Source organism: Schistocerca gregaria, chromosome 11 (assembly GCF_023897955.1).
Source record: "Schistocerca gregaria isolate iqSchGreg1 chromosome 11, iqSchGreg1.2, whole genome shotgun sequence".
Lineage (NCBI taxonomy): Eukaryota > Metazoa > Arthropoda > Insecta > Orthoptera > Acrididae > Schistocerca > Schistocerca gregaria.
This window is the reverse complement of record NC_064930.1, coordinates 89,397,459-89,424,920: the sequence shown is the minus strand read 5'-3', so window position 1 is coordinate 89,424,920 and position 27,462 is coordinate 89,397,459. Positions and strand designations below refer to the sequence as shown.

Here is a 27,462-nt window from a genome sequence, read left to right as displayed (position 1 = left end):
TACATCCTCTACTTTTACCTCATCCTTGTCTATCTTTTCCTTCTTCGTCGCTACTGTGACATAATCGCGTCTAAATGCTCTAATTATCGCTTCATATCTTCCTTCATTATATACGTTGTGTTGTGTGCCCACTCGTAATTTATTCACAACTTCTGTCGACTGTGCATTATCCTCATTGAATTCGCTTTCCCTGGTTTCCATCTCATATACCTGTGCAATACTCATAACTTCGTCCTTTCCTCCTACATTCGTTGGGCATGCCTCTGGTAATTCAGCTTCCTCGTCAGTATTCTCCCAATTAATTTCGTCCCAATACGATATTGTTATTTTCTTGTCTTCGTTTGCATCTGGTCCCTGCGGATTTGTTTCTTCCTTCTGTTCTTCTCGTGATAAGATTTTTACTTCTCTGTTCAAGGTGCTGCAATTGTCATGGGTCGGTGCGTCATTCTCTTTGGCATGGGCGCTTAGCTGTCAATTCGAACGTTTATCGGGCTTTGGTGACCTTACCTCCACCTCTTCTATCGGTATTCTCTTTTCTTGTTCAGCTTGTTGATAGTGATTTCTTTGTTGATAATTTGTCGGTCTATTGAGTCTCCACTACCCGTTCCAGTTGTCGTTATTTCCTCTGTAATAGTAGTTGCCGTTCCTGGGTGAATTATAGTTATTGCCATATTCTCTTCTAAATCCATAACCGGTTCTTTGTTGAAATCTATCACGTGGTTCGAAATTATTGTTTCTTCGTACTGTGTCTTGTGGATTCCACTGCATTTTGCTATCGTTTTCACGTGCGCTACGTCTTTTTCTTGCGTCATCTTCCGAAAATATGAACTCTAGTTCCCTTAGAATACCTTTAAGTGCTTCGACGTCATTGCCTCCGCGACCTATTAATGATTGCTGGTATTTCAATGGTAGCTTCATCGCGCATAATTTATTCAACTCTCCGTCACTGTATGGTACATGTAAGCATTGATTTTTCTTTGCCATTAATTCGGAAAATATCACGGGACTCTTCTCTCCTGAATTTTCAAAATATGGGTTCTGTAATAATTCGTACTTCACTCTGTTCTGTGCTTCGCTGGACCAATATCGTGAGAGAAACTTCTCTCTGAAATCTTCGTACGATCGGCATGTCGCTGCAACATTTTGCACGATTTCTGCGACTGTTCCTGACATGTGTGCACATATAAAGTCTAATTTGTGTGCTGGCGTCCAGTGTTCTGGTAATCCTACTCGGAACTGTTCAATAAAAGTTCGTGGATGTAATGAGTTTCCTTGTCGAAAGTGTTGAAATTTTCCTACTGTGAGGAAATGATCGTTGTCGTACTTCGTCATAGTTCCATATGAAATTTGTGATTCTTCGCCACTTTTGTTTCTGATCATTTCTCCCGTCGTACTTTCCTGTTGTGGTAGATCCATTGCATATTTTTCACTGTAACTTCCGCGTAACCGCTGTGCAAGCTGTCTGATTTCACATACGCTACTTTCCGCCTGTGATTGGAATCGCAAATGCTTAATCTCTTCGTTAATTGCTTGTTTTTCCGGTGCTGTTAGAGATACGGATGTGGTTGCAGACTCTGTGCTTGTTCGATCCTGTTCACTACGCTCTTCAATGGTATGCAACAACTCTGTTCGCAATTTCTGAAATTGTCCCTTCGTTTGCGCTTCTATTTTGGCTATGCGGTTATCATATCTTTTCAACGCTGCTTTTGATACGTTTGTGTAACACACTGTTTTCAACAATTTCACGCACTGAACCTGCTGCTTGTCTAGTAATTTCGTTTATCTGTTTCTCTAATTTCTTGAGTTCTCCGTGGGTGTTGTTGCGTAATGTTTTGATCTCGTTCTGAATCTCATTACGGAATGATTTTACGTCCGCTTGTACCTTGTCAATGTCTGTTCTCAACTGATTGTAACCTGTTATTAAGTTTCCTATCACTCCTCGAGATTCTATTGCCTCGTCTTCAATATGACTTAGGTGTAACTGAATTTTTTTGTTTTGTTCTTTAATCTCACACATTTGTCTCGTGGTTTCTGCATTCTGAATTTGAATTTGGTTTGATATGTCTTTATTTTGCCTTGTCACGATTTCCGTAATTTGTTGTAATAATTCCGCCAGATTGGTGGGTCCTATTGCGTTTTTTTCCGAAGTCCTACGCTCTGTGTTTTCGCCCAAGTGTTGGTTAGCAACCGATTGCATTGAACTGTGCTGTGACACATTTCTGCTCGCATTCCTTGTACTCTGTGATGAGGGAGCTCTGATTACTTGTACTATGGGTTCTACGTATTCAAGACGCAAGTTAGAATCCTCATCGGCTGTCTCACTCTACTTTCCTGCTCCCCTGTCGTATGCTGACCTAGGTTTTCTGTGCCTTGACGTACATTATCCTCGTTATGGTGCGTTATCTGTACTATTTCTCGCGATACTGCATTGTCTGTTCTACTGTCCTCTATTCTCTGTCCATCTTCGTGCTGGGTCTCTATCTCAATTCGGTGAAGGTCTCGATCTGCCATTGCTAATCTTTCCGAATCCCTTATTTTCTGTTTTAAAAGCAATTCACGAGCCCGCCTTCGCGTCAACATACTCTCATACGAACTCACGGTTTTCATAAACTTTTTGTTCACACCACTTGACAAACCATTCAGTTATTTGTTGGGTCAGAACCAACTTGCCAACGATGTATCCGACACCTGTGCGCTTGCATTGGAGAGAAAACTTAATTCTAACAATTTTTTACAGTTCATACCTTAATTATGCTGTTGTCTCTGCTACAATGTTATTGAATACTTTCTTGAACACTTTTACTATCTATCGCTGCAGCTACTGTTTTCGACTACGTACAACTTTAGAAAAAAAAATTACTACGAAATTGTTCAGCAGGATATTTTTCTGACCTAGTTAGGCATGTGGTCTACCTTCAATCATGGTATTTTACCATCATGGCATGGTCGCCATTTTCTAAACATTCATGGTGGTGTCTGTTTGTTCTATATCGTGCCTACCCACCACTATTGATAAAAGGAGATGTTTTAATACAGGATGGTAAAATCCAACTGCGTTCAACAAAAATGTGAACGAACATTTCCTGAATGGGATTCCAAGTTCTACAATCGATCGAAGGATGACCTATGCCATATCACATCTATAATCTAGGTTTAATTTAACTTTCACAGAAGAGAAAACTATCAAAATGGTCTACAGTGACCCTCAATTATCTTTAATTACTTATCTAACTTGTCGTAAATTACAGTGGCTGATTTGGCTTCTCAATAACCATATAAAAGAAAAATTATCGCGTTTCAGATTTTTACTTCAAGTGGCAATTGTGAACACCATGAGCTTTAATTAACGATCAACACTAGTATTACGCAAAAAGGGGGTGTAACAGATGAGACTTCTGCAGTTCTGGGTGAAGCCTTATGCGCTCCAAAATGCGGCATCGCATGCGTTCATTACCTTGTCGGTGTTTAGGCAGCGTCAGGGCAGCGGCGGGCACCACAGCTCCACTCACTTCGCCATCTCGGAAGCAACTCCCCTAACTTCTCCTTACTACAATTTACCGAAGTTGGTTTTTCATCTGACCAATCAGGGTCTCAATGTTAACCTTAAGCTCCGCATACAAAAATCCTGTCTATCCGATGAGAAACTTTATACTTTTCGTGGTGGGGCGAAGTTTTTAAAGTTTGCAACGTAACAGAGACGCGAAAAAGTCTCACGCTAATACCTGCAGCTGGTGTGTTCCTTTTAGCGGTGTCGTGAGATCTATACTGTTCTTCTGGAGGGCTCTATCCTTTAACATGGGCTGGAGGTGGTCCTAATGTAACAGACGCGCGAAAAAGTCTCACGCTAAAACTTGCGGTTGGTAGTGGTCCTTTTTGTGTTATCGTAAGATGTATACTGTTTTTCTGGAGGGCTCTAGCTTTTAACATGGGCTGGGGGGTGGTCCTTGACGTAACAGAGACGCGAAACAGTCTCACACTAAAACGAGCGGGTGGTGTGCCCTAGTGGCTAGCTGGCGACGTGGGTGTCCAGTCGTCCCTTATGGTAGGGCCTTCTAGCTTAACACTGTTCTGCTCTCGGCTTTTGTTCTCCTTTCTCCCCTCGGAACTGCGTCAGTCTCACGCTGGGAAGGTACGACATGCATTTAGGCATTCTTGTGTTAGTCTGTGGTATTTCATTTCCTCACTCGCTACTCGTATTACTTTGGTTAATTTAATGTCACGATTTATTCGGAGCTATGTGACCTACTGCTGGATTTGCTCATCACGTCAGGGTTTCGATGGAAGGTGTTGGATTTTCTTGACACCTTACAACTGCACTTAATTTTTTATTACATCGAAAGGTACAGAAACTGTAATAGTTTTGGTGCGATACAGAAATCGATCTGATACGTTGCAGGCCTGCATCGCGCATTTCTGGCTAATTTGTATACTGCCGTAACCACAAGCACTGTCTCACTTGGTGGCAGAGGCACTCGTTCATAACCGCTGGCTGGTGACAGAGAAAATGGTCAGCTGAGTGGACAGGAATATGAACGTGCCCCTACGAAATCGGACGTTTTGCAGCATCAGAAACATTGCGTCGAATAATCTTCCACCAGCAACCAGTTCGATTATTTGTAGAACGCTCATATTCACGCTGTGTTGGTTGTGGGTCGTTAACAAATCGGCTTCGAACTTATTTTTCAGTTTTGGACGCCCCTTCGTGTGGAGCCTGCTCCAACCCCATAAGACTCCACTGTCATCCAACAGAGAATCATAGTCTCCCGCCATACAGGAGTTTCAGTCATGCTGCTATGGGACAGCATACGACACCCCACAGAATCGGTATTAATGAAAGCAAAGGATGTCCACCGTTGGTCAATTGACAAAGCATTGAAAACGAGAAAAAAATTTTAACTACAATACTCACATTGTTCTTATCATCGTGAGTAATGACGAAATATTTTTATATATAATTATAGCGAACAAAATTCAATCAAAAAAATTAAATTTGAGTGGTGTGGGGCACTATTTACAAGAGAACCTCCCCATCGCACCCCCCCCCCCCCCCCCCCCACCCTCAGAATTAGTTATAAGTTGGCACAGTGGATAGGTCTTGAGAAACTGAACACCGATCAATCGAGGAAACTGGAAGAAGTTACGTGGAACTATGAAAAAAATAAGCAAAATACATAAAGTGAGTAGTCCATGCGAAAGATAGGCAACATCAAGGACAGTGTGACCTTAGGAGCGCCGTGGTCCAGTGATTAGCGTAAGCAGCTGCGGAACGAGAGGTCGTTGGCTAACGTCTTCCCTCGAGTGAAAAGTTTGTTTATTCTCAGACAATTATCAAAGTTCAGGCACTTACACATAATCAACTTTGCTCTTCAGAATTCCAAGACATATTCAGATTTGCTTGGACATATGCAGGATTTTATGGTCTACACACGGAAAAATTTGAAAACGTTAAAAACATACTTTTTGACAGAGTACAGGGAAAACTGTGCGACTGTGAAACTGTTGCATTCATTTGTTGCAGTTTATGTGACAATCTCTTACGTTTTCAACACTTTTTTGGGAGTGTTTATCACATCCACAAGAAAACATAAATCGGGCAAGGTAGTAGAATCTTTTTACCCATTCGCCAAGTGTACAAGTTAGGTGGGTTGACAACATATTCCTGTCATGTGACGCACATGCCGTCACCAGTGTCGTATAGAATATATCAGACGTGTTTTCCTGTGGAGGAATCGGATGACCTATGACCTTGCGATCAAATGTTTTCGGTTCCCATTGGAGAGGCACGCCCTTTCGTCTACTAATCGCACGGTTTTGCGGTGCGTTCGCAAAACACAGACATTAAACTTATTATAGTGAACAAAGACATCAATAAACGAACGGACAGATCATAACTTTGAGAAAATAAAGAAAGTAAATTTATCACCCGATGAAAGGGTTGAACCAAGAACCTCTCTTCTCGTAGCTGCTCACACTAACGACAGGACCACGGCGCTCCTGCGCGCACACTCCCCTTGGTGTTGCCTATCTTGCACATGGAGTACTCAGTATATTTTGCTATTTTTTTCCATAGTTCCACACAACTTCTTCCTGTTTTCTCGATTGATCTGTGTTCAGTTTTGTTGTGTTCTATTGTTGTTGTTTTGTGGTCTTCAGTCCTGAGACTGGTTTGATGCAGCTGTCCATGCTACTCTATCCTGTGCAAGCTTCTTCATCTCCCAGTACCTACTGCAACCTACATCCTTCTGAATCTGCTTGGTGTATTCATCTCTTGGTCTCCCTCTACGATTTTTACCCTCCGCTCTGCCCTCCAATACTAAATTGGTGATCCCTTGATGCCTCAGAACATGTCCTACAAACCGATCCCTTCTTCTTGTCAAGTTGTGCCACAAACTTCTCTTCTCCCCAATCCTATTCAATACTTCCTCATTAGATATGTGGCCTATCCACTGTGGCAACTTATAACTAAACCTGAGGGGGTTGGGATGGGGAGGTTCCCTTGTTAGTGTGCAAAATAGATGTGGACCTCAATCTGCCTCAGCTACTCTAGCAACCCTGTCACCATGAGTGAATAGGACTCTAGCAACGCTGTCGCTGCGACTGGACAAGATGCAAGCAACGCTGTCGATGTGACTCAAGAAGATGCAGGCAAGATCCTCATCATGAGTGGGCGAGACTATGGCAACGCATGCGCTGCGATCGAAGAAGGAGCGAGACCCTTGAGTGATGAAAGTCGTGGACCACTTCTCTCCATCTTTAACTTCATCAGAGAGAACTACTACGACATGAACGTCGGAAAATCGTTCGCTGACTCCTGGGCTCCTCTCTACGAAGAGAAGAACATCCTCATCGAGAAACATGTTTGTGGTTTTGTATGGCGTTCCAAACCGAGAACCCTCTCCTTTGAGGTTGACTGAAAGCAATTCGCATGAAGGGACCAACTTACTTGAAGATGCAAAGGTCGATTATTTGACTGTCGAAAATTCAGCAAAAAACTTGACAGACGCTGATGGCGTGACGAGCCAGTTGTAAGACAGCAGGCGCTAGAGATTTAGAGCTTGCACATTCGGCCGAAAACTGCAGTCTCCAGTGAAGTGGTCAACTCGCTTGAAGAGAGCAATGTGGGCGAGAATCCAATTATTTCACCACTGCAAATTCAGAATTAAACTTGACAGAAGCCGGTGGGGTGATCAGACGACTGCCAGCGAGGAATTGGGCCGAAAATCTCGAGGAACTTATTATTCTTTTAGCTGATCTGGCCCTTGCTTATGTGTTGGTTTAAACCTTGACTGTTACTCTGCATTTGGTTACGCGCGCTTATTGTGGTTACGTCGTGGCTCTTCCTCTTTCTGCATGTGGCAGCGGCAGTGTGTATCGATATTCGCACCTCATACTATCTTTGGTTTGGTGTTTATAGTTCGCGGCTAGCCGATGTGCGGCAGTCGGTCGGTTGGTGTGGATCAGCCAGGAAATCTCCACACGACGCAGTGGGCTGGGACCGCTGGCGGTCTCTACACAGTGTCGAAGTGTGTGGGAGCTGTTCCAGTTGATACAGAGTTCGTGGCTCACCGACCTAGTACATCAGAGTTGAGTGGAGATTCAATTACCAAAGACAGTCTGTTCACATTACGCCGCTGGTTTTCATGGTTGGCTTTTGGGGGTATTCCCGTGAGCAACAGCAAGTGTTCGAGTTGGCGACAGATTGACCACCATCCGGTGGAGTTTAACCGTATTTTGGTTATTTGAAGTCCAAGTGCACCAGCGGAATTTTCTGCTTTGTGGCTGTTAGCATTCCGGTTAGGTGCCCTGGCCGCTGACGTAAAAATCAGGCAGTGTCCTTTCCTCACCGTGTTGTCGCTGTCCAACAAGTGTGTGTAGTTTTGACAACTTGTGCATACTTGGTTGTGGGCGGCTACGCCTCTTACATTTTGGCTTTGGAGATCCTTCTGCTCTGGTCGGATGGGAAGCATGTCATCTTGTTGTTGGGCCTGTTGACTGTCTCGTGGTTGGGTTGGCGGCGGATCAGATACAGTTGGGTCGACTACCTATTCTCCCCCCCCCCCCCCCCCCTCTCCACCAAGCGAAAGTTTCAAGTGCAAACCGACAACGGAAATTTCTGAGCGCCACTGGCTGTACTGCCTTTTCTTATTGGTGTTTGATTGTGTATTTTAATGGCTTATAGCCAATGGTTTGAATTTGTATGCCTTCAGTCACGTTTTAAATAACGGACCTTGAGCATCTTCAAAATTGAAAGTTCCTTACTTGTCAAGTCTTGCATTGTTTGGACCTTCAGCCACATTTAAAATATTGCTTTTAATAAAGCTTTGGGCCATCTGCCTTTTGGAAACTTAGCGTAGTTGTGTCTTTCAATAATGAGCCTGTCGCTGCTTTAAAATCTAAATTCCTCACATGCTAAATCTTGGATTGTTTGGGCCTTCAGCATGTGTAAAATATTGTTTAAAGATAAATTTTTCGTGCTTCCGCCTACTAAAAATTATTTTAGTTATGTAATCGTCCCTTAACCGTTTTTATATTAAGATTCTTGTCTTTCAAGTATCAGACTGTGTGGAGCCTCCAGCCTAATTGAAGATAACGCATCCAGTCTTGTGTCTTTTAAATTAATTTTACCTGCAGTCATAGCATGGGCCTTCAGCCGTCTTTAAGTTAAACTTGTTTGCTTTTCAAGTGTTAGATTTGTTGGGCCTTCAGCCAAGTTATAAAACTTACTTATGTGAGGCCTTCTGCCTTCTTAGTATTCTGTTTTGAGTCTGAATTTTAAGTTAATGGCTTTCAGCCGTTTCTAAATTTAAGTGGTTGTGCCCTTAAGGCATATGACAGTGTGGCGTATTCAGCTGACAACTAAGGTCAAAAATTTTTGCTGTATTGTTTGGACAAATAAATCAAGGTATATGTGTTTGAGTGTAACTGAAAGCCCCCGTTTGGCTCCTATCCACAATTACTACTACCTGTTCTGTTCTGCGGACTAAAGTTAGCGTTTCATTCCTGTGAATAACTCAAGAGATTCAAAAAAAATTACGTCAGATTTCTCAAAGATAGCAGCATCCCCTTCGTGCTGAGTATGACTAGACACAAGAAGAAAATCTTAGTCCACATAATATTGTGCCGAAGAAGTGGATCCTCTTGACTGTCGAAAAGTTCATAGAATCAGTCATGACCTTCGGCACGAGGCAGTGCAACAAAGTTCGCAAGTACTATTTGACCACCGAGAAAATTTTCGAGACTTCCAAGCTCAGCACCTTACAAACGACTTCCAGACTCGACTGCACATCAAAGAGGAGGAGCTTCAAGAAGGGAAGTCTAAGAACAAAGACTCAGGCAGGTTGCCTACAAAGCTTCAAGAATTAAAAGCAATCAAGTCATCTATGTCGTCACTACAGACAGATTTCAAAGAGACCACATCTTCAAGTTGGTGGATCAACGACAAACACGTTGAAGTCAAGGCTCGCTACGTACAACATAGGAGAGCATCCCTACAACAAATTCCGCTACGTGTCAGCTTCAAAGCTATCAAGAGAAGTTCAAGGCTGTCTTCAAGCGCTTCAGGACTGAAGAAGAGAAGGAGCTGTACAACATGAACTTCGACGACATCACACACTACCTTCGTCCAAGAAGTATCCACTTCAATCTTGCACAAACACGACCTCTATCTACCTCAGCTGGCGCCGTATTCCTATTCTTCACGTAAGCTGTAGTACACTTTTTACATATTCTGTCGTGTCCGTCTCTATGCGGTAGTTGAACATAGAAAGGGCTTAAATCTTTAATTTCTTGACAAATTCTAAATTTTTTTGTAGATGGATTCAGCCCTATATCAGCTGGCGCCACCTTTCTATTCTTCATGTATGCAAGGCTACATGTTTTACGTTTGCTGACTTGTTCGTCTCTATATGCTGGACGAACATAAACAGCTTAAATATTTTATTTCTTGGCAAATTTTACATTTCTTTTTGTAGATGGACGCAGTCCTGCAACTGCTTTAGCTTCTGCCATCGATTGCAGCATTCGAATGTTCTTCGCTCGGAATTCGGTGCAAATGTACCTTTTGGTAATATTTAGCGACGTTTTCTCCGCAGACACAAGAAATTCTATTTTCGTTGTATTTTTGTACATGACGCCTATTCGAGCATTTCTTGCACATCGGCGTATAGGCGTATTTTGTGAACTTATGTGAAGAAAAATTATCAATCGACTTCTCAGTGTTTCAATATTGACAAAATTTTGAGTTCACCTGCCCTGAACGCTCTCTTACTCTCTTATGTTCGCTTCACCTGGAGTCGGCTCCATTTATATTGAAAAAAACACACCATAATTTTATTTTCTTGCGGCAGTAAAAGTTGTCTTCAGATATGTTCGAACACTGCGTCTCTATCTACCTAATTGATGTGTGAATTATCGAAGCCAAGCCATTTAACATATGCCCTATTCCCCTTCGCTCTCAAATTCTTTTCAATGAGGTACACGTCAGGAAATTTTGTCTTCTGCAGCTCATGCTCATAAAAAATTTCCTCGTATCTCTTCACCATCTAAGGCCATCAATTTCTATGTGATTGGGCTGGAATGGATGACGGACGCAATTTCAAAACTTTCCGTTGACTAGATCGTTGTGTAGCCATTCTCGAAAATTCCTTTCAATCAACTTGTTCTCACTTTTTCGCCTATTTTAAATTTGGGCTCAGCATCCAGAAAATTTGTTGCGTCAACAGCACAGCCTCTTCATCTGCGCCTCTTGGAGCCATTTTTATAGTCGAATGCCTCGTGTTGTTGTGTTCATCAACTAATTTGGAGACCAAGTCAGCATCAGCTGAAGCATCGTTGCTGGCTGCACCAGCCCCTCTGGCTGCTCTGTGTCCAACTCTCCTTTAGTTTCCTCGAAGAGCAAACTTCTTCCACATCTTTTCCTTCAATGTTCTGTTGAATCAAGAACTGCCGCCGTTAATTCTAGGAAGGCTGAATAGTGGTTGATGCTGTATTTCCTCTTCAGCCCCTGAAAACCATTTTTGCAGAATTCTTTCCGATTGTGTGTCTGCAAATGTTTTGGCCTCGTAGAGATGAATGTTTTCTCGAGAGCATCAGCCACATTCTTGCCTGTTTTATCCTTAATAGGAGCGGGCCAGGGATGACGGTCAATGAATACTTGTATCCTCTTTTCATCTTCGACATTCCCTTCAACTTTCCAGTCTATTTCAACTGTCAGCATGCCATAGATCATCAACCCCAAAAGAGACTATATGTCGTCTTCCAGAAATTTTTATCATTGGCTTATGGAGCTCATCAATCACTTCTTCATGGATAGGACGAGGTCTACAGCCTGCTCCCGCTGCCACACGTCCTTCAGGACTTGGCACATCTTCGAGGCCCTCGCTGAGTTAGTTTTTTAACGAACTTGCTCTTCTTAGTTTTTCAGAGTGAACAAAGACCTTCGACTCTCTGCCGTCTATTTTTGGTCGCCTGTCTGTGAGGATGAGAGGATGATGTGTGTCAGTGTACATTTTGCACATCAAACACTAAATGTCGCCGTCCTTAAGTACGAGATTGGCCCTGTGATGATTCTACATTTATGAAGAAGAAAAAATTAATTTCTCGAGTCCAATGACTTCAGCATTTCTACGTTTTTACGGGCCTTTTCATCCAAATCAGAGGCTAAAATTTTGAGCGCACGTTCTATGGAGTTGACCTGCGTCTTCGTCTTATCCAGCTCTTAGTTATGAGGCGCCGTGATGCCGTCGTAAACACGATGCCCTTTTTTAAGATTTTTCACTGATTGATCAAGATCGGTCAAGTTGTACAAATATTGAGTCAAACCCCCCTTTGAGAAATAATCTGAGAATACCTTCTCCAGCTCCTTTTTCGTATAGTAACTACTTAGAGCCTCGTTATTGATTTTATACTCTAGCTGTTAAGGTAAATTTTCGACATTCACATGCCACATTTTTTTGGCAAAGTTAACGAATGTGCATATGCTGTGCAGTTTTTTATTGTGGTCTTTTAATGGTGCTGTAAAAAATTTCGTCTCGCTTGTTAAACGCTGTCTTAAGAACTTTTAGCTCTTCTTTCGTGAGATAATTGTTGACCTGCGTTGAAATATTCGTATATTTGGTCTTTGTAACAAGACTAGACAACACGTCCTGCAAATAATGCTTATTCACCACATCTTTCGCATCTACTGCTCCATTTACATTCGCAAGTTGCCTGCCCTTAAAGGCGATATACCTCCTACTCACCTTAAAAATGCTGATCAACTCTTTTGGAAACTACCGGATTAAATTGTTTATCCTTGGGTCTGTTGACGCCTGAAAATCTTTGATTTTTGATCGAATCTTCAATTGTGTCTCCATCGATGTTCGGCTCAAAGTCCGTAATGAGCAGTTTTAAAATGTCGTTGAACCCGTAATCCTCACACACCATTTTCAAGATGAACAGACGCAGAATACCTGTAAGAAATGCATCAGTATTCTGTATCCTCTCGCTGTTGTAGTACAGCTGGCCTTCGCCCAAGTAGCTGACGAGCTGTTTAGGCACAATTCCGTCAGACGAGTCAAGAACGTACTTTATGTCGTTGTTTTTATAGTATCAAATCCAGTGGGTGCCGACATGGTCAGAAGTGTCTTAAGTTCACTATGCCACATACAAAATTTTTCGTCTCATCGGACAGTTCATCAACCATACAAGCACCCCGAAAATTATCAATCTTTAGCTGCTCATGCAGTGTTTCTTTGTCAAAATTAGACAGCGCATCACTAAATTTTTCTTCGAAATTTTTGTTGTTGTTGCTTTTTTCAGTCCAGCGCCACCTGCGGTTGAATCAGACGCGCCTGTCCAGCTTTCTTCTCCATTTTATAATCATGACATTTTTGTTCTTACAGCACTTTTTTTCTTGTTTATGACCGCGTTTCCGATTGATGCAGATGCGCCAGAAAGTGAGGCGATTGTTGCAACATACGATAAAGCTGCCAAAAGTATAGGAAGAAAGCCGCCCTTGTGCATCTGTTTTGTTAGGTACTCTATGATTTTTTCACGACAGGGATGGATAGAGTGACGAGCAAATTTCCTCCATTTTTTTTCTTTCTTCCTCTTTTTTGGGCACCAGTCAAAAATGGTTTAATTGCGGCAAATTGTTAATTTTTCAGCATCGTGCCAACCGAAAGCAATGTATAATCAACTGAAAAGCTGTCCATTTATGAAGACTATAAAAATGACGAAATAAATTTTATAGGCCCTAGCCATTTTTGTCAACTTCCATGCCTAATTTTCCTTTCCCATACATTACCCCTCGAACTGCTGTCGCCCAACGGAGCATCACTGGCATGCTTTCTATCTTTCGCAGCTAGTGGAAGATCTTTGAATGCCTCGTATCTTTCTTCTAAATCTTTGTGGTCTCTGTATGTTATGTCTTGACGTTTACATGTTTCACCCTATGGGTTGATTCCTGGATCAGCGCGCGCGAGTCGCTCATCCATTTTAGTTCCCAGGCCACAGTACGAGTATCCTGGAAGATGCATTTAGAACGGCAATTTGTTGATCAGAGTGTTTACTAGGCCCTTCCCATCTTTTTCACTAGTCCAGACCGTGTGTCAAAGATTGTTCAAAAATCTGATCAAGTATGGAATCCCCTTAAGATTGTTCATGATGAAGTCGCTAAATTTGCTCGTCAGCATTTGCGTTATGCCAACCTTTCGTTGTGGAAAATTTTTATTCCCCGCTAGTTCTGCACCATGAAGAACTGCCAATCTGTCGATTAATTGCCGAACATGGTTCATCTAGATATACTCGACCAGTCTCGCTGTATATTTTTTGACTAAACCTTCTCCAACGACAGTTGAAGCAGCTGCAACTTAAGCTTTTTAGTCAGACACAGTCTGAAGACTGCTAGAGGAGCAGATATTTAGCGCGTATGTATGTGCAGTTACAACTGAAACAACAAACAGGAATCATCGATTCGCTTTAAGGAGCGCACATACTGCCAAGGTACTGCCTTCGTTGTACACATGACTAAAAGGGGATATATGGTGCAAGATACAGGACATAGCACTGTGGTGCTGCACATTGTGCCCAAGGGAAGGATGCGTGACTTGATGGGGGAAATAGAAATTTACATTAATGATAAAAAGGTCTATTGAACAAAACCTAAAACAAGAACATGAATTACATCAAAACTACTTTATCAGTAACTTCTGTGGCCTACGTTTATAAACATGTTGCAAGTTAGGATACTGAAGGCTTGGAGTGATGGAGTAGTTTGAAAGGGTTCTGCACAGGAGACTGTGACACAGGTTTCTGCCCCTTTCATGGTCATATTCACAAACACTTTGATATCGGCTCCACTGCGCGCCCACAGACAGACACACACACACAACACACACACACACACACACACACACACACACACACACAGACAGGTGGTGCATCAGTCACTGAGTTATAATATATTCAATTTGGGGTCATTTGTTTTAAAAATGATTGTTAGGTACCTTGATTTTACCTTTATTGAAATAGTCTCCTTCTGAGAGCTACCATGTGTCCTGATGCATTCCTGGTAAAGTTACTACAACACTGACATAAACATTCTGATATGCATTTTTGAAACACGAGCATGCACTTACTTTGTAATTTGCATTTCTGATCATGATAATAATAAATCTACTTTATAATTTGAATTGTAACTATCCATATTTGTGTGCCAGATACTCTGGCAATATTTGATTGGCGCCTCGTCCTTGCATTCTGAGATGTATGTCATACGTTTGTCAGATAACAATGCTGTCTGTGATGTGATGGTTTCCTTTATACTCTTTGAAAATGAAATATATTTATCAGGTTCTTACCTATAGCATTAAACGAATCATCAGGTATATGTAATTCACTCAAGTCTTCAGTGAGGAGATGCACATGTTATCTGCTCATATTGTATGTGCCAGGGAAATTTATAACTCAGATTACACCAGCTGTATGCTGCACCACATAGTTAAATAATTTAATGACAATGATCCCTAAAAGCTTTTTCAATTGTTTTATCCCACAGTTGACTGCATTCTCATGTAATGAATGACTTTCAGGTCTTTCTATTACATGAACAGGGATATTATGAAGATCATCAGCTCTCAAAAAGTTCATGCCACTGCCAAGAGTACCTGTCGTTCTGTGATGGCAGTTTGTGAAATATTGGGATCTTTTCCAGACTGCACTACAGGTGTGAGTAGAAATTCCAAGTCTGCATAGACAGCAAATGGTAGTCACTCTTTGTGGAGAACATTTTAAAGTTCTTTGAATTTATTAAGACCTGTCTACACAATTTGGAGCACAGTTATGCTGCTCTTCAGGAAAATTTTCACACTTGCCAAATGTACTAAAATATCTACTGTAAATATACCGTACACCATGATGTTCATTTTGCTGTGGTGAAATAAGATGTGATGACAAGCAAAATAATGTTGCTTTGTATTGTTTTCATCAGAGATGATCAGCTAAACTGCATAATTTTCTCGCTGTGTGGCAAATTGTAAAAAATGCAGGGAGTCAACAACTTTATGAGCAATTTTACCACCACTATCCTTGCATGCATCCAAGGTGTATATATGAATAGACATATGCATATTCTGCTCTTCAAATTTACCGATGTCCTAAATTTTCATGGGATAACCAATGCCTTTCGTTTATAAAGATTGGGAACATCGTACATGACATATTTACGAGGACACAATGGATGGATCTCCCCATTATTCTCGCAGGCCACACTATGCAAAACAGAATTCCTCTTTATTCATTACTTTAACAGCCATATATTTTGACGCAGTATCTTTATTTATAACTTTAAGAGCCATATATTTTGACGCAGTATCTCCTGGGAGTCTTATGTATGAAGAACTCTCATTACATTGATAATAGAGGTACGCAAAAACGTCCAATTCCAGCAAGTTATTTTATACTTTCCCAAAGTCTTTTTCTTCGAATTCTGATAACTTTATTCGTATGCGGTCCTAAACAAAATTATCGTACCATTCAGTGTTGAGATGCTTTGCAAAATTAACTTTATTCTACTCTACAAATGTATGTCTGCTCTCTCAGTCATATCATGACGTGAAGAAATTGCAAACTCATAGCATAGCCTTGCTTTACACTTCATTCAAGGATGCTGAGTGTTCTTTAAATTTGAGGCATCCTTTGGCTCCAAACTGGTTTAAGTGCGTCGGAAATATGAGGGGGTGGGGCACTTTTAATTTGAGCTTGTGCAATTCTTTTTCTCATAGCACATCAAATCTGTGAATAACTCAGGTTTGAGGTCTGGCTTATCTCAAGCAACTGGTTTTTGTTAATGGAACTACTGTTGATATTACAGTACCCGCCACTGGTGGATCTCAACTGTAGTGGCAGTGTCTGCACTGATTGTCACTTCCAGCATGGGCAAGAGGTGGCAGTGCCTCCCAGTTTGAACATCAGAGCTAAGGTGGCATCATGCTGCTTCTGCCAGCGCTATGTGACGTAGGTGTTGGGGTGAGAATGGCTGCAAACCTCCCACTAACATCATACAGCTGCCCCCAGCACAGCCACCTCCCTGCCTTGTTGATGTAACGTGATTACACACCGAAGTGTTGTTCTACACTGCGCATATACCACATTTATATCATATCCTCATCACCTATTTTAAAATGTAGTTGTAGTCTTATTTTTTCTCCACGAAAGTTGCAAGTTGACTGTCTTGGTCAACAACTTTCACCTCAAACATTTCTAACGTTTGAAAGGTTACAGGAAATTAAGTAACATTAAGTGGAGCCTTTAATATTTTGTATCCAGTACCTATAGCAGGGTGCAATACTGCATTGAGCATGAACTGTCAGGTTATATCTACAGGCATGTCAGATTTGTAAACTTTTCAGTATCCAGTACTAGACGTTCTCCTCTCAGAAAGAGTAAAATTAGTACTACTGAACCGTCAATTGCAAAGTCAGTACCCTCTTCATCTGCCCATATCTCTGCTTTACGTCTCTTGGTATTTGCAAGTAACTTGAACCATTTTTATGCTCTTTTAAATGTGTGTTTATTTTGTCGAAACTTATCGACACTCTGCCATACTCACAATATTCACTCAGTGAGTGTGTATGTATGCTTGAGTGTTTGCAGTATAGTATGATCTATTTATCATATATGCAAATATCTGCATCATATTTATTTCCTGCTTCCGCTGTTGCAATAAAAGACAAATATACATTGTAAAAATTTTTGTTTATTAACGTTTTTTATGTACTAAAAATAAAAAAGTTGTTGACACATAACTGATTATTCATTCTGTCTTACATCCCTGCAGTATTGTACAAACAGTTTTCTTATACCCTATAAATTCTTCTTGCATTGCATTGTGTTCAAACTAACATGCCCAACGATATATTTTGGTTCTCCATCGGTAAACAAAGTTCTACAGACCTAATATTTACAGGAATTATGGTAGCAAACTTCGGTACTTCAAGCATACATACATTTATGCGTTGTTCTAAATTATCTTGTATGGTACATGTCATGTACCTAATTTACAACTTAGTTAAATAACGCTTTCACATATAGTTGCCACCGACATTGTCTATTTCAATCCATATTGCACTTTATAGCGGATACAGCTTCATAACACTTCAAAGTTTTAATTAAACACAGTGATGATGATGACAACTTTAATACAGGTGTTGCCATATTGCTACAGATGTTCATTTCAGGAGGTAGTTGAGATGGATCGTAGTGTTTTTTCATCGACCTCTCAGTGTGCTTCCTCGACCTACATTGCTCTCCTTGCTCATCTCTGTAAATTGTCTTTTAGCATTACGACGAATGTTGTCAGTTTCTACTATAACTTCACATTCACAAAGATATACTAATCTTACATTTGCATGCTGTTAACATGTATGTACTGGTAAAGTGTAGCATTCTGAAATGAACTGACAATATGAGATGACTGTATGGTTTATATATCCCTCCGCAGTATAGATGACCTCAGAATCCTAAGACTTAAGGCAGTGGCATGTAAAAAATATACAGCACAACTGAAGGGCAGTTACAAATATTTTGAGCAGTGAAGACATAATGAGAAGTACACTGTACAACGATTCTCATCATTAAGTACTATTTCAATATTCATGGTCCGGTGCACCTCAGGATACAGAGACCAAGACCATGGGAGCAGCATAATTGTTAAAATCATGCCTAATTATCTCTCGAAGTTATGACATTCATCTCAGGATCAGGGTAATTGCAAATCGTGATGATTAAACACGGAGATAATCGAATCAACACATTTGAGGACAAAGAGATCTCTGAATTTACGCAACTGGATCATCATCATGTGACACCATGAGGGGGTGGTGGGGCATGCACCCACCTCAGAGAGTGTTGCAACATGTGACCTAGGCTAGGGCAAATAGAATACTTATAAAGTGACCCTTAATTGTGTGTTAAAAAGCACTGACCCACTGACCCACTGCTTTAGATAAGCACATCTGCCTAGTCCAGTACTAATCCAGTTCATGATCCTCTACTGACGTCTGGGGAAATCGAATTCTTCTCTCTGCATGAAAGGGTCCCTGACTAGATGTTTGTTCACTACTGATGACTGCGCTTACTGTATTTTCCAAGAATGAGCATACAACAAGGTTTTTGCTGTGCACCGTGAGGCTTTCTTTGATTTCAAGCGTTGGCATTCTGGTTTTGCAAAATCTCGATGAATGGGTAGGTGAAAATTCTTCTGAATGTTTTTCCAGACTTTTAGGAGAGCTGATCATTTCACAACTGGAGATGGGATGACACCGAGAACAGGAAGTCATTGCATCTCGTAATGTCTGATTGAATTGCACATCTGTCTTCTTAGTGTGAGCACTATTGATCCTTGTCGAACGTAATCATCAGTAACGGATCACCTACGGTAGGTTTAAAGCTATGGATATTAAAACACGAGCATTATGTCTCCATAAAGTACCACCAAACATTTAAATCCTGTTGCCTCTTATTGTTTACTTTGAAAGATGCTACTTTTAAATTAAGAGCTAGGTATTATGGTGTAATGCAGTACAGCAACACTTGGCCTCTGAACCTGAGATCTGCAATGTAATGTGACTTTCTTGTGCATAGATATAATGCAGATAAAACTGAGGATCTAGGTGGAGCCATTATTTCTTCAAGTGTACATCCAAGACTTCCCTGTCAGTGCATAAAGAGGTTTCAGCATCAGAAACGTTGTGGCTCTGGGCCACCAAGCAAATGTCATTAGCATAAATCAATATTCTTGAAGACGTTCTGGTAAGCCGTGCGCGTACCGACCGAAAAGGTGAAACCCTAGCGCAGACACTTGAAGTAAACCATCATTCAGTTTAAGTACCCTGCATCAGCCTTAGTCATAGTAGATGTGAAATTATCTATTGCTTAGAATGTTGTAAAGTAAGTCCTTAATTTTACGACATGAGATAACACTCGCCTTAGTCATAGTAGATGTGAAATTATCTATTGCTTAGAATGTTGTAAAGTAAGTCCTTAATTTTACGACATGAGATAACACTCGTGATATCTTAAAGAAATCCTTCTCACCAAGCAGTGTCGCAAGCATCTGGTGGGCTCAAAAAGGCAGCTGCACTCACTAATTTCTGCTTATACCCATTTTCGATATAAGTAATGAGAGAGGGTATCTCTTCATTAAATTAATTTCGGTTTTTAAGCTGGCCTATTGCCTTTATTTTTAAAGCAAGAGTGTGTTTTGTTCTCCCTATACGATCAGAGTTGCACTCTGTAACTTTGTTGGTGTAACCAACAGACTATTGAAAATTAGGCTCATTAGCGTACATGGTACAGTTTCATTACTTCATTTCGCTTATTTCTGTGATATCTTAAAACAGTTTACTGTTCACATTGACCTGCAAGGTACTTTCCATTTACTTATACAGGATGGTCCATTGATAGTGACTGGGCCAAATATCTCACGAAATAAGCATCACACGAAAAAACTACAGAGGACGAAACTCGTCTAGCTTGAAGGGGGAAACCCGATCGCACTATGGTTGGCCCGCTAGATGGCGCGGCCATAGGTTAAATGGATATCAACTGCGTGTTTTTAAATAGGAAACCCCATTCTTTTATTACATATTCGGGTAGTGCGTAAAGAAATATTAATGTTTTAGTTGCACCACTTTCAGTCACGATCCACCCTATATAGTTCCAAAATATGCTGTCAGGTGATGTCGTTCAAGCCTGCGTAATTCGTAGTCAAACAGTATTTACCGCGCGTGGCCAATTAGCACTTTATACTACATGACTTTCATTGCGTAGAAATAACGTATGTAATTATATATTTTTAAAGTCAGTTAAACCTAAGGAAATTTTCTGTTTCTTTTTCCTGTTACAGCACCGATGTTGGTTGTTTCATAATCAACACTTGGAATGAATAGTAAATCATTGCGGTTTTGCGATCAAGAATATTAAGAGATTGTAATTTTAATCTTTCATAAATACCTATGATTGCTAATTTCCATCACCTGATAAGTCAGATCTTAGTAACATGTGATTATGATTACGATCATTCATCGACTATTTCAAATTGGCTTTGTTAAAAAATATCGGTTAATAAGTTGCTGATCGCAATTCCAGTCACTGCATGCAGGCAAGAGGTAAAAATCAATACCTTTAAGTTTAGTACAAGCAGCCATGTGCCTTGCCAAACGTGTTAATGGTGTTGTCACGTTTATTTTAATCTTGTGCTCTTATTTGTTTTGCACATAGAGCATAATCCTGGTGGACAGGAGGACGATGTTACTCTTATTGCTGAGCCCTGGCCCTCACCTTGTGGCTGGGTTAAATCCTTAGCGTAAAGAAACATCACGTGGGCGTTGTTTGTCGAACGTGAGGGCATATTGTGTCCGACAAATTTTTAAAAACTAATCTCTAGTATGATACGAAGTAGTTTATGAAATAATTGCTAAAGTCAGATTTTGACGAAAATGAGCTAAGTGCTGTGTTATGTGGTAGAAAGTACAGTCTTTTGAATGGTATAGTGGTGTATGTTTTTGTGTGCACAGTAGCATAGCTACATCTTGTTTATAATTTCTGCTAACATGAAGTCAGAGAGTTTTTGTTTATAACTAATTTAGTTGTGTCAGTTATGCCTCACTGCAGGTAGTATTACAGAAAGGGAAGTGGACATATATGTAGATGAGTTAAGAGTTGCAATACTGCGAGAAGAATTTGACATTCCCCTGACATATCTGAGTCGAAACAAGGCCCTGGTAGTAAATAATATTCCGTCAGAACTATGGATAGCCTTTGGAGGGCCAGCCATGACAAAACTCTTCTATCTGTTGTGCTACATGTATGAGACAGACAAAATACTCTCGTTGCAAGATACTACCAGAAATTCTTTACAGAAGAATGAGAAAAATATTAGAAGCTGACCTCAGGAAAGTTCAGTTTTGATTTCAGAGAAATGTGGGACCACACCAGGCCGAAGGACTTGGAAGAGCAGCTGAATCGAATGGACAGTGTCTTGAAAGGAGAATACAAGATGAACATTAACAAAAGCTAAACGAGGATGATGAAGCGTAAACGAATTAAATAAGATGATGTTAAGAGAATTAGATTAGGCAATGAAGCACCGAAAGTAGTCGATAAGTTTTGCAGTTTGGGCAGCGAACTATCTGATGATTTCCCAATGAGTGAGGATATAAAATGTAGACTGGCTATGGAAAGGAAAGTATTTCTGAGGGATAAAAATTTAGTAACTTCAAATATAGACTTAAGTCTTGGAAAGTCTTTACTGAAGGAATTTTTATGGAGTATAACCATGTATGTAAGTGAAACATGCGTGATAAACGGTTTAGACATAAAGAGAATAAAGAGAATACCAGTTTTCGATAAAAGGTGCTACAGAAGAATGTTGTGGTTGGGTAGATCACGTAACTAATGAGGATATACTGAATAGAATTCGAGGGACAAGAAATAAGTTACATCATATGACCAAATGGAGGGATCAGTTGGTAGGACACGTTCTGAAAAGTCAAAAGATAACCAGTTCACACTACTGGCCATTAAAATGGCTTCTCCACGAAGATGACGTGCTACAGATGTGAAATTAAACCGACAGGAAGAAGATACAGTGATATGCAAATGATTAGCTTTTCAGAGCATTCACACAAAGTTGGCGACACTTACAACGTGCTGACATGACGAAAGTTTCCAACCCATTTCTCATACACAAACAGCAGTTGACCGGCGTTGCCTGGTGAAACGTTGTCGTGATACCTCGTGTAAGGAGGAGAAATGCAACCATCACGTTTCCGACTTTGATAAAGGTCGGATCGTAGCCTATCGCAACTGCGGTTTATCGTATCGCGACATTGCTGTTCACGTAGGTCGAGATCCAATGACTGTTAGCAGAATATGGAATCGGTGGGTTCAGGGGGGTAATACGGAACGCGGTATCAGTAGCATCTTATCCACATGGCTGCAACGGATCTTGCAGCCAACAGATATGGACGTTTGTAAGACAATAACCATCTGCACGAACATTTCGACGATGTTTGCAACAGCATGGACTATCAGCTCAGAGACCATGGCTGCGTGTACCCTTGACGCTGCATCACAGACAGGAGCGCCTGTGGTGGCGCACTCTACGACGAGCCTGGGTGCATGAATGGCAAAACGTCATTTTATCGGATGAATGTAGGTATTGTTTACAGTATCATGACGATCGCATCCGTGTTTGGCGACATCGCGTAAACGCACATTGGAAGCGTGTAGTTGTCATGGCAAGTCTGGCGTATCACCCGGCGTAATGGTATGGGGAGCCATTGGTTACACGTCTCGGTCAGCTCTTATTCGCATTGACGGCACTTTGAACAGTGGACGTTACATTTCAGATGCTTTACCACCCGTGGCTCTACGCTGCATTCGATCCCTGCGAGACCCTACATGTCAGCAGGATAATGCACGACCACATGTTGCAGGTCCTGTACGGCCATTTCTACATACAAAAAATGTTCGACTGATACTCTGGCCAGCACATTCTCCAGGTCTCTCATCAATTGCATCAATTGAAAATGTCTGGTCAATTGTGGCCGAGCAACTGGCTCGTGACAATACGCCAGTCACTACTCTTGTTGAACTGTGGTATCGTGTTGAAGCTGCATGGGCAGCTGTACCTGTACACGCCATCCAAGCTCTGTTTGACTCAAAGCCCAGGCGTATCACGGCCGTTATTACGCCTAGAGGAGGTTGTTCTGCGTACTGATTTCTCAGGATCTATACACCCAAATTGTGTTAAAATGTAATCACATGTCAGTTCTAGTATAATATATTTCTCCAATGAATACCGTTTATCATCTGCATTTCTTCTTGGTGTAGAAATTTTAATTGCCAGTAGTGTAGTTTTGACGGGAAGTGTGGGGAGTAGAAGTCGTGGAGGCGGAGCAAGTGCTGAATATACTGTAGTAAGCTCATTCAGAAGGATGTAGGGTGCAGTAGTTATTTGGACATGAAGAAGTTTGCGTGTGATATAGTAGAATGGAGAGGTCTTTAAAATGGATTTTCAGACTTTCTGTTTTAAAACACCTTATTTTTCACTTGGTGTATTTCTTTATTTTTTACAACCGACTGGCAGAATATGTCAGATGTAGCTTCAAGCATGACGTGTGGGGAATACATATATATTTCAAGTATGGGTAGTTGAAGATCCCAGGTTTTTGCTGAAGGATAGATGTCGTGCATCCAGTGCTTTTCAATCTACTGAGCCTATGTCTAGCGTCTTTCCCTTTTTCTCCTTCGTTGTTTAGAGGGGTACTAGGAAAGTCATATGCTACGTAATGAGTTATACATAGCATTCTGTAGTTAGCCGATATGATCTGTCTACAGTGATTGCTTGTCATTAGGCATGACTGCATTGCATGTTCAAGTTCCAGATGAAGGAATATTTCATGTGTAAACAATGACATTGCTTGATCATAGTGTGTATTCCTTGATTTTTTGGTCTATTTCGTTTCTTACACAGTTCAATCGTTCATGTAACTGAATAACAAGGGTTTTACATAGGCTTGTAGAGTGATCTTGGACAGAAGGTGGAATAAATGTAGCTTGTTTCGTTTCTGTGTTTGCAAAATAATATGGTCTAGGTGCTAGAACAATGTTAAATGACTTTTTGTGGGGTCGGCTTTTAAAATCGAATTGCTTAGCGAAGGTTCCTGCTTATTTGTGAAGGGGCTGACCTGATCGCTAATTCTGCCTCATGTTGGACCGTGACATCAGTATGCTGTGTCATCTGTGTGCGGGGCTGTTCTTTCATTCCTCGACCGATGTCGGGTGTGTTCCTTGTGTGTAGCAGTGGAGACGTGGCTCTTCGACGTGGCGTCTTGTCGAATGGTCATCACCGAGTAGTGCTTGTACTTACCTGTTCCCCACGACGTCTGTAATTGACTGCACAGTTTGGCGTGGGAAGTTGAAACGGAACGTTTCAAAGAGCAGCCCAGCAGGGCATAACCTAAGCAACGTGCGTTCGCTGTCCACCAGGAAGCGTGCTGCCGTTGCATCTGCAGTGTTGCGTTGAGTCTGTGTCGCTTTGCTGCCAAGTCCTGCGACCGGGTTGCCTGTGCTATGGTTGCTGTTGAATCCTGCTCGTTCTTGTGTTGCTCTATCCCTTGTTTTTTTCTTTTTAGTCTGTCTCGATATGTTCCCCAATCATTGAGAGTATGGTAATCTATGAGTTGGGTTTGTCTTTTGGCCTATCAGGTTTACAAGTCACCTTCATTTCAGCTTGATTCTGTTTTAGAGCGACTGTTTTCAGTTTCACAGCCGGGATGAAGAAACGTTGCAATGTGTTTGAAGTAGGTGTCCTGTGAAAGGAGTAATTTATGTTTCTATCTTCTGGCGCCTCTAGTCCCTCGGCTACTTTTGTTCCATTTCAGATTCCTTAATCTTACTTAGAAATGGATGTTAAGCGATGGCATTCAGTTCTGATGCTCTCGTTTCTTCGTGATTTTTGTCGAATTTTGGATACTACCGATGATCGTGAATCTTTTTCTAGCACTTTGCTTAACTATCTTGGAGTCGTCTCAAATCGATGACGCTCTCATCTGCTATTTAAGACTGGCTGTTCGCCGATGGTTATGCTACGGCTCGTTTGATTTTTTTTCCGTAAGCTACTGGGATTGTGGGGAATAATTCTTGTGATTCCCTCGCCCATCATGATAGCGTGCTGAATGTTTATATTTTACTGCACGTTGACTCTTATTGCAGCTGGGTGTTTTATATCAAAGATTCGAATGCACGTATTTCAGCTTCTACTATGACCTCGTTGGTCTGATCAAGTTGGTGACAGATATAATTGTGTAGATTGATTTCTCTGCATGGTCATCGGGTGTTTGCTATGACAATAACGCTAACTTCTTCTTCCCTTGCTATGTTTTCAAGGAGTTTGGTTTTCGCTCAGAAACCCAATGTGTTGACAAAGTAGATAGTGACAATACTTTTCTCAGGCTTCTTCCTGGTGCCTCGTGCTGGGTTAGGTTTATGCCTCCTTGTCCGTCTACTTGGCGATATAGATATGGATCCATTTTCGCCAAAGAATGTCGTAGGAACTTTTTACAAATTGTTGTTATTCTTCCACAGTTCTGTTTTTATAAATGCCTCTTTAAGTAATGTACTTCCCTGTTTAACAGTAGTACACGGAACAGTGATTTTTAGCATCTGCTACAGTGCCCTCACGAACCTCTAGCTTAACAAATCACAATATTGTCTCACAAACGCAATAACTATAATCTCATACAATTTTGTCTTTCAACACTTTGTTTTTACTTCAAGCCCCATTTCACACTCACAGTTATTTATTATTTTTTTTACTATACCTGTTTAGCCACTCTAAGCAATCGAACCACAAATAAGCTCAGAAAACCCATTTTCACGTTCATCCACATACTACTTCAGCCATTGGCCTCTTCTTTTGATTATATAGAGATATGAATGTCTTTCGTCATGGTATTTAAATTATAAATCATATAGATGTACAAGTTTCACATATATAGAAAATTTAACATATGTTAATTAACACTATATATAACATTATATTCATATATGGATCATTGCCACAGTAGATGGCACTGCTGAATGAGAATTCCTCTGACCACATGCTGTGTGCTCCTTGTATATAACAGGCTGTGAGCTTCACACAGTGTATCGAAACCAGCTATTTCTATTGCGAGCAAGCTGAGATGGTGTTTGTGTACGGCCAAGCAGATGGAAACGGTCGAGAGGCAGCACGGCTTTACCAAAACAAGTACCCTCACACAAGGCAAGCACATTACTCAACATTTCAAGCCATTTTTGAAGGTTTGTGTGAACATGTATTGTTTGAGATAGACGAACGTGGAGTGTGGTCAGGGCCTGTACGTACACCAGATCTGGAGGACCATGTTCTACTGGATACTGAGACCAACCATAGCTCAAGCTCCTGTCAAGCAGTCCGTCATTCAGATAGAGGCTGGCATGTGTGAATAGTGGGCCACTTTCCTCGATATTTTGCACGGATTCGTCTCAATAATAGGTGGAACCCACCTAGTCCTCCAGATCTGGTGTACCCACAGTCCGGCGCCTCATAGCATGTACATCTGTCTGAAAGGAGTCACGATCACACAAATGCCCAAAACGGACTTGAAATGTTTTGTGACATGGTTCTTGTCTGTGACAGCACTTGCTTAGGTATAGCTGTGATGCCTCTCGACCGTTTCCATCTTTTTGACCGTGCATCTCTGCTTGTTCCAGACATGACTACCGGACCATATGCTGCCACAGCACCTTGCATCACTCACACATCCTGCTATATACAAAGCACCCAGGGCACATGGTCAGAGAACTTTAATTTTCCAGCTCCATCTACCGTGCTAACGGTTCATTTCTGGGCACATGTTCATAAGAACCTTTTTCCTACATTTCCCATTAGGAAACCGTCCCTGCAGTTTGATGGTTTTATTAATGTCCAAAATCAACAAACTGCAGCGACAGATTCCTGATGCCGAATGGGGAACAAAAGGTCCTATGAACATGTGTGTAGTGGAATTACTTGTTTGGCAAAGCATATATATATATATATATATATATATATATATATATATATATATTCCAAACAAGTAATCTCAGTGCATTAGAGCACATACACAGAGGCTGCCATTTACATGTAAGAATACAGTTATAAATGAAACACACATTAGGAAATTGAAGTACTGCCTGTACAATATCACATGTAATTACATTTAATGTTGTCATATCAGCTAGATTACATTTTTCTTCCAGGCTTTAATGCAGTATATTGTCAAGACATTAGGAAATTGAAAGTGGAGAAAAATACTGAAGGAGCCTACTGAGAGGATTCTACAACCAGAGACTGTTCATTGTTTCTCCTGGCCAGATTCCTCTCAGCTGCTGAACACAGCTCAACACCTGCAG

General features: G+C 41.1%; 1 protein-coding gene across 1 annotated transcript in view; it reads right to left on the bottom strand.

The window, feature by feature from the left end:
• The window catches only part of LOC126295038 (uncharacterized), a 522,215-nt gene that overhangs the window by 316,590 nt on the left and 178,163 nt on the right, over window positions 1-27,462 (bottom strand). The gene's annotated exons all lie outside the window — the stretch shown is intronic.